The sequence below is a fragment of the Cornus florida genome, unplaced genomic scaffold (genome assembly GCF_030987335.1).
Source record: "Cornus florida cultivar Cherokee Brave unplaced genomic scaffold, ASM3098733v1 CherokeeBrave_3.0.0_Hap2_Chr04, whole genome shotgun sequence".
NCBI classification, from domain to species: Eukaryota; Viridiplantae; Streptophyta; class Magnoliopsida; order Cornales; family Cornaceae; genus Cornus; species Cornus florida.
This window is the reverse complement of record NW_026775574.1, coordinates 47678590-47687158: the sequence shown is the minus strand read 5'-3', so window position 1 is coordinate 47687158 and position 8569 is coordinate 47678590.

Here is an 8569-nt window from a genome sequence, read left to right as displayed (position 1 = left end):
TGTGGAAGTAGAGAAAGAACAGAGGAGGGATTTCAGTAAGAATCGCCGGAACCTTAGAAGACGACGTAGAGATTTTGAACAAAAGTCTCAAAGGCAAGTTCTAATCCCATCTCTTTTCCTTAGACTCATGTTATTTGCATCTCTAATACAATTCCAAGATCATATAAAGTTTAAAATTTAACTGGTATGCATGTTTGAATTTTTTTAACTAGACGTGGTTGCAAGATGTGTATTGTTGGTTCAAATTTCTTCTTTGTATAACTTCTATTTTAAATTGATGTCAATTGGTGTTTTAAGAGTTTAATTAGTCTGGAACCTGTTGGAGACCACTAGAAGTAATCCGGATTACAGTGTTTGAATTGTTTAAACAATAAGTGTTTACCAACTGTAAATTATTTGTGTTGAATCTTTAATGTGTAATTCGGGTTTAAATCATCGTTGGTCACTAGACAAAGAGGTTAATGGTCTCTGGAACACCTTAGAGTTTAGTTCAGACCTTTTTGAACCTTAGGTTAGGAGGACAGACAAACTAGACGTCACCGGAGAAGACGTAGTTGAAGAGAAGAAACAGAGAGGAGGGGAGGAAGTTGGAGGTGACTCCAAAATGTTTTGGAGCCAGCTCAAAGTGCCTTGGAGGTGGCTCCAAGTGGTTTGGAGGTGGCTCCATCTTGGTTGAAGGTGGCTCCAACTTGTTTAGAGCAGCCTCTCTTCAGTTCTTCAGTTTTCTGGGTTTTTGGGCGACTGATTGGGCTGTGGAACTCGGATTTTGGGATTTTCAGATTCTGTAGGAAGCTATACTTGGGTGTTTTGAGATTTTCTAAGTCTATTTAACACATGTGAGAGTGGATTAATGCTTAATAAACTAGTAGGTGTTTATAGCTTGAACACTGGTAAGTCTCGACGGAAATTGTTTTATTTCAGTGCAGAGGAATTTTAAATTATTGAACCTTAATTTATTTATTCTCTATGAGTGGAAGTTTTAATTAATATGATATTATTGATAGTGGACAAGCATGGTAATTAATATAAGTAATATTATACTTGTCATGGAATAAGGAACAGGGAAACGGATTTTGTATAATCTCGTGTGTTGGAGAATTCTACATTGGTAATTCGATATAAGAATGATAGCTTATCTATTTGTTATTTGTTTAATATGGAATTGATTGATATATCTCCTGATAAGAGTTATCAGTTACTGGAGTAAGCATGTTAGGTTACAGAATGGTTATATGCTTATAATGGATGAATTACTTATACATATGTTGACTGTATTAGAAATTCTTGGATAACTGCGTAATAGGGTAAAGTAAGCATGTTCAATTTAATACTTTGACTCTGCTTATTGTGAATTTGTTGGTATTTATATTCGTGATCTATATTATCAACCTCTGGATGGATGGATTGTATGCACCGGTATGGGACAGTGACATACCAGGAATGGTTTAGTTACAAAATACTAAATCCAACCTGAATTGGAATAAGGGAATGGATTATAATTAAATCTTACTTACATTTATGCTAAGTCAAAGAAGCTGCACAAGTTCAATGACTAGCTGGATTACTTTTTATCTATGTTAAGTTTGTGTAGTTGAATAAGCTGAATGATTTATTAGATTTATTATGGATGGTTGTAAATGGATTTTAAATATATTATTATGGTACCGGGACATGAGCTTGAGTCTAAGAGTCGACGGTTAGGGAGCGTATATGCAGTAGGACGCGTAGCTGGCTATGCTGGTTGTGGTGTACCCTGTTAGGCTTAGGTAGTCATGCCTACTCAGGTGCATTTTGCATGTTGCCTTCTACTCAGGTTAAGACCTGTATCATAGTCCAGCGAAAGTCCATAGTATGGATATATATATATATACATGACTTATATAGCTATTGTTGAGTTGGTTAGAGTGTATATGCGTATCGAGTCTCTGTTTGGATTGTAGTGGGTTAGAACTTGTTCGTGGACCTGACCCACTCCTATTTTTCAGGTATACGTCAGTTCCAGGCTTGAGCTTGTTCGTGCTGAGCAGAAATGATCTTCCATTCTACCGACAATGTAGGACTTCCTTCCAGGTATTGGATTTGGATTATATCTTCAGTTTTAGTTTCATTCAGTTTGGGATTTTTATTAGGGGTCCACTAGAGATGGATTCCTGAGTTGTTTAACTTATGGAGGTTTTGGATTATTGGGATTTAAGTATATTTAATATTAAAGGATTTTATATTTTAGTTTCTTTCAGCTCGTTATATTATTTCTTTAATCACTTTGTATTCTGTGTTCGTTTTAAAATATTAATTGTTTGATATTCCCTAGGGTTTGGGCCTGGGCCTGATCAACCCGTGTCTCGGATTCGAGGGGTATCACAGTTGGTATTAGAGCATTCCAGGTTCAAGTGTTTCTAGGGTATTTCGTATTAAGACTTCAGCGTAGCATTTTCTCTTGATTAGACCTTGAGTTTAGGATTCGTTGTATTCCTTTACGGTTCGGTTTAAATCGTTTTGATGTCTGTCTTTCTGTGTTAATAGATGGTTAACGCTAGAAGAGGATCGAACGTGCAAGGAAAAAGGAGGCGAAGGAGAGGGGCACATAGGCAGCAAGAATGCCTGCAACGCCAACAAATGGAGGAAGGGCAGCAACTACCTAGGTTTCAGGAGGAGGAGCAGGAGGAAGGTGGGCAGTTTCATATCGAGCAAGAGGACGTACAACTAACTCAGGAGTCTCAGGATCGGGGCTATAATCAAGGCAGGAAACTAAAGTATACTCCTCAGTTAGTTTACACCGTTGTTCAAGCTGTAGCAGCTGGCATAACAACTGCACTTCAGAATCAGCTACACGTTCAACAGACACTAGAAGCGGGACCAGTGGTGCAGAATGTGTTTAAAGGACATTGTTTTGCCTGTGGAGATTATAGGCATACAGCTAGACAATGTCCTAGGTTCACTTAGAGACAACGTAATAGGGGACCACAAGCAAGATGGGATCAGTCAGAGGCAAACAAGTAGAGGAGACCGTTTGGTACTTTTAGGGGTACTTGCTATACTTGTTGGGAGATTGGTTACACTTTCAAGCAGTGTCTTATACGAGGAGATACCGGGCCGTCCAAGCAGGAGGGTACCGAATCACAAGAAGGATGGCTCTTTTAGGAGTAATTTTAATTACTGGTAGTAGTGGAGGTATTAGTAAAGTGTGGTACAGATTTAGTCACATACACTAGTAGTATGTTAAAGAATATTTTACTATTATTCTTTTAACGGTTTATGGTTTAACGTATTTTGAGTTTTCTTCCATAAATGGTTTATTGAACTATGTTTTTATTATTTTATGTGTTTGTTGCGATGATAAAGGATTATCACAGTGGAGTGATTGGTTTTGGACAAGCAAACAAATATTGGTTTATATGTATGTTGTATTTTGCTCTACGGAGTATTCAAACATTTTGGTTTATAGTTTAGTTGGTGACACAAATGTGTGATCAATTACAGGTTATTTCTGCACTGATTGGCGGTATTGCCATACTACATGAGAGTGATGGGCCTGAGACACTAGATATGGGTAGACTCAGATTTCTAGCCAATCTATCGGTCCTGGATATGCACACTCATGTTGCGTTACTTAGGCTGGGTTGGTTATCGCACTACCATGCCTAAGTTAATTATTATTATAGGTCTATGGTTTTTTTACCATACCTGGTCAAGACATGTACGTCGCCGCTATGCCATGTCTAATGGGGTAGTTAGCACTTACTTGTTACATGTGAAGGAGGAAACGGAGGACGAGGTTACTGTGTTATTGAAACGCATACCAATTGTACAGGATTTTTCAGATGTTTTTCAGGAGATTCCAAGATTTCCACTTAGGCGAGAAATTGACTTCGTGAGTGACTTAGCTCCAGGCACTACGCCTATTTCTAGAGCACCGTACCGGATGGTACTAGTGGAGATGCGAGGGCCGAGGGATCAGATTCAGCAATTACTCCGCCAGGGTTTTATTCGTAGGAGTACTTCACCCTGGGGAGCACCAGTATTGTTTGTGAAGATGAAGGATGGTTCACTCTGCCTGTGTATAGATTACAGGGATTTGAACAAGGTTACTATTCGTAACAAGTAACCTTTGCCACGGATTGATGATCTTTTTTATCAATTGAAAGGAGTTACCTACTCTTCTAAGATTGATCTACGTTCTAGATATCATCAACTTTAGGTTAGGGAGCAAGATGTTCCAAGGACAGTGTTCCTCACTAGATATGGATCTTATGAGTTTTGTGTAATGTCGTTCGGGTTGACGAATACACCAGTAGTTTTCATGGACTTAATGAACAAAGTGGTCAGGGTTTATTTAGATCGGTTTGTCATTGTCTTTATAGATGACATTTTGATTTATTCAAAGTCAGAGGACGATCATGCTAGATATCTTCAGCTAGTCTTGCAGACGCTTCGTGAACACCAGTTATTTGCCAAGTTCGAGAAGTGTGAATTTTGGCAGCGGGAAGTGAAGTTTCTGGGTCACGTAGTGTCCGAAAGGGGGATAGTAGCAGATCCAGCCAAGGTTTCAGCTGTGGTTGAGTGGGGACAGCCTACTTCACCCACCAAGGTTTGGAGTTTCCTCGGTCTAGCACGAAATTACAGGAGGTTCATCCAGGGATTCTCAAAGATAGCGGGACCACTCACCCATTTGACTAAAAAGGGTGTACGGTTCGTGTGGGATGAACATTATCAGAGAGCTTTTGGGAGCTGAAGACTAAGTTGACTTCTGCACCAGTTTTGTCTACCCCACAGGGCGAGATAGAGTATCTGGTCTACACAGATTCTTCATTGCAAGGTCTTGGATGTGTTTTGATGCAGGAGGAGCGACCGATTTCATATGGATCTTGGAAGCTTAAGCCTTATGAGCTTAATTATCCAACACATGATTTGGAATTAGCAACTGTGGTCTTTGCCTTGCCCATATGGAGGCATTATCTGTTGGGTGAGTCCTTCAAATTATTTAGTGATCACAAGAGTCTGCAGTATTTATTCACTCAACGGAAGTTGAATATGAGACAGCGCAGATGGTTGGAGTTTGCAAAGGATTATCACTTTTCTATACAGTATCATCCAGGGAAAGCGAATGGGGTGGCAGATGAACTCAGTCGCCGACCCGTTGGTAGTCTTTCTGTCTTATTCACCACTAAGTGGAATGCTTTGAAGAATGTAGATGAGTTGTCGGACGCTTTTATGGCTTGCATAGTGGTTACACCTTCCATCATTCGCAAGGTTTTGCAACACAACTCACCGATCAGCAGTGTATCGATAAAGTTACAGAAATAGCTTCTGGGGAGGTTTCATTTTACCATGTTGGGACTGATGGAGGCTTGAGGTACAAGGGACGCTTAGTGGTACCTTCTGCTGATGATTTGAGGAAGGACGTGATGATGGAGACTCATCATTCTGAGTTTTCGATTCATCCAGGCGGAGACAAGATGTATCAGGATATGAAGCGGCAGTTTTGGTGGGCAGGTATGAAGAAAGACATTGCTCTATTTGTTTCTCAGTGTAGTACTTGTCAGATGGTTAAGATTGATCATCATAGGTCGCCAGGAGCTCTACAACCACTACCGATACCGGAGTGGAAATGGGAGAGCATTTCTATGGACTTTGTGAAGGGATTGCCCATTTCTTTCAAGGGTCACAATTCCATTTGGGTCATTATGGATAGGTTGACCAAATCAGCTCATTTCCTATCTATTCGCACTGACTTCACTTCGAAGCAGTTGGCGAGGCTTTACATTTCTGAGATTGTAAAGCTACATGGTATTCCGTTGTCTATTATATCGGACAGCGATTCGAACTTTGTGTCTGGATTTTGGAAGAGCTTTTAGTAGGCTTTGGGTACAGAATTGCATTTTAGCACTGCTTATCATCCTCAAACTGATGGATAAACTGAGAGGGTGAATCAAATTATGGAAGATATGCCTCGGTCGTGTGTTCTTGATTACAAGGGCCACTGGGAGGATTATTTGCCACTTGTGGAGTTTGTTTACAACAATAATTTTTAGAAGACTATTGGTATGGCACCATTTGAGGCATTATACGATCGACCGTGTCGATCACCTATTTGTTGGATGGAGGTTGGAGAGAGCAGATTCTTGGGTCCTGAGTTTATTAAGGATACTTCTGAGAAGATTGCTCTTATTCGGGATTGCATGCGTACTGCTCAGAGTAGGCAAAAGAGTTATGCTGATCGGCGTACTCGTGCTTTCGAGTTTAGGGTTGGAGATCAGGTTTTACTCAAAGTATCACCTATGAAAGGTGTTATGCGCTTTGGGAAGAAAGATAAGTTGTCACCACGGTTTGTCGGTCCATTCATGATCACGGATTGCATTGGAGCTGTTGCTTATAGATTAGCACTTCCGGATACTTTGGATCGTGTTCTCAATGTGTTCCATGTTTCCATGTTTCAGAAATTTCTACGAGATGAGGATCGGTATCAGCATATCGATATTGGGGAGATAGAGTTGCAGCCGGATGCGACTTATTTGGAGCCCCCGTGTCGTATTGTCGACCGGCGGGATCAAATCCTTCGTCATAAGGTTATCCCTTTGGTTTGTGTTCAGTGGAGTCATCACAATGAGGCTGAGTTTACTTGGGAACGGGAGGATGTCATTCGCTCGCAATTTCCTGAATTATGGGAAGAAGGTAAGAGCGAATTCTGAGGACGGAATTCCTTTTGTTAGGGGGGAAGAATGTAATACCCCTAATTTCAAGAGTATAGTCCTGGTATTTAATTTATTATTTTAATTAAATTTTAAATTATTTAACTTGTTGATTGGCGTGTTTATTTGCAATAATTGATGACTTGTTATTTAATGGTGATTTTGTGAATTAATTAATTATTAAATTGTATTTTATTTTCTATTTTAATTATAAACTTGTTTTTATTTTCTGTATTACGTTAAATTGGAATTTATTATTTTCCTTTAATTGAATTGATTATTAAATGTTTTAATTTAAGAAGTATTTTATTTAATTATTCGTTATGAAAATATAATTAGGGTTTTGTTTTTAGAAGTCACGTAGGTAGCCGACGCAAGTTTTAATTAAGTTTTCTCTAGGCCGATTAGGATTCTGTTAGGGCTTGAATTAATTTAGGGTTTGGTATAACTCTATAAATATGTAGGATATGTCTGTTTAGGGTTTAAAATAAAAAAAATAAATAAAATAAAACCTATTCACGTCTGTGGAAGTAGAGAAAGAACAGAGGAGGGATTTCAATAGGAATTGCTGGAACCTTAGAAGACGACGTAGAGATTTTGAACAAAAGTCTCAAAGGCAAGTTCTAATCCTATCTCTTTTCCTTAGACTCGTGTTCTTTACATCTCTAATACAATTCCAGGATCATATAAAGTTTAAAATTCAACTGGTATGCATGTTTGAATTTTTTAAACTGGACGTGGTTGCAAGATGTGTATTGTTGGTTTAAATTTCTTCTTTGTATAACTTCTGTGTTAAATTCATGTCAATTGGTTTTTTAAGAGTTTAATTAGTCTGGAACCTGTTGGAGACCACTAGAAGTAATTTAGATTACAATGTTTGAATTGTTTAAACAATAAGTGTTTACCAACTGTAAATTGTCTATGTTGAATCTTTAATGTATAATTCAGGTTTAAATCATCGTTGGTCACTAGACAAAGAGGTTAATGGCTCTGGAACACCTTAGAGTTTAGTTCAGACCTTTTTAAACCTTAGGTTAGGAGGACAGACAAGCTAGACGTCACCGGAGAAGACGTAGTTGAAGAGAAGAAACATAGAGGAGGGGAGGAAGTTGGAGGCGGCTCTAAAATGTTTTAGAGCCGGCTCAAAGTGGCTTGGAGGTGGCTCCAAGTGGTTTGGAGCTGGCTCAATCTTGGTTGGAGGCGGCTCCAACTTGTTTTGAGCAGCCTCTCTTCAGTTCTTCAGTTTTCTAGGTTTTTGGGCGACTGTTTGGGCTGTGGAACTCGGATTTTGGGATTTTCAGATTCTATAGGAAGCTATACTTAGGTGTTTTGAGATGTTCTAAGTCTAGTTAACACTTATGAGAGTGGATTGATTCTTAATAAACCAGTAGGTGTTTATAGCTTGAACACTGGTAAGTCTCGACGGAAATTGTTTTATTTCAGTGCAGAGGAATTTTAAATTGCTGAACCTTAATTTATTTATTCTCTGTGAGTGGAAGTTTTAATTAATATGATATTATTGATAGTGGACAAGCATGGTAATTAATATAATTAATATTATACTTGTCATGGAATAAGGAACAGGGAAACGGATTTTTTATAATCTCGTGTGTTGGAGAATTCTACATTGGTAATTCGATATAAGCATGACAGCTTATCTATTTGTTATTTGTTCAATATGGAATTGATTGATATATCTCCTAATAAGAGTTATCAGTTACTAGAGTAAGCATGTTAGGTTACAGAATGGTTATATGCTTATAATGGATGAATTACTTACACATATGTTGACTGTATTAGAAATTCTTGGATAACTGCGTAATGGGGTAAAGTAAGCATGTTCAATTTAATATTTTGACTCTGCTTATTGTGAATTTGTT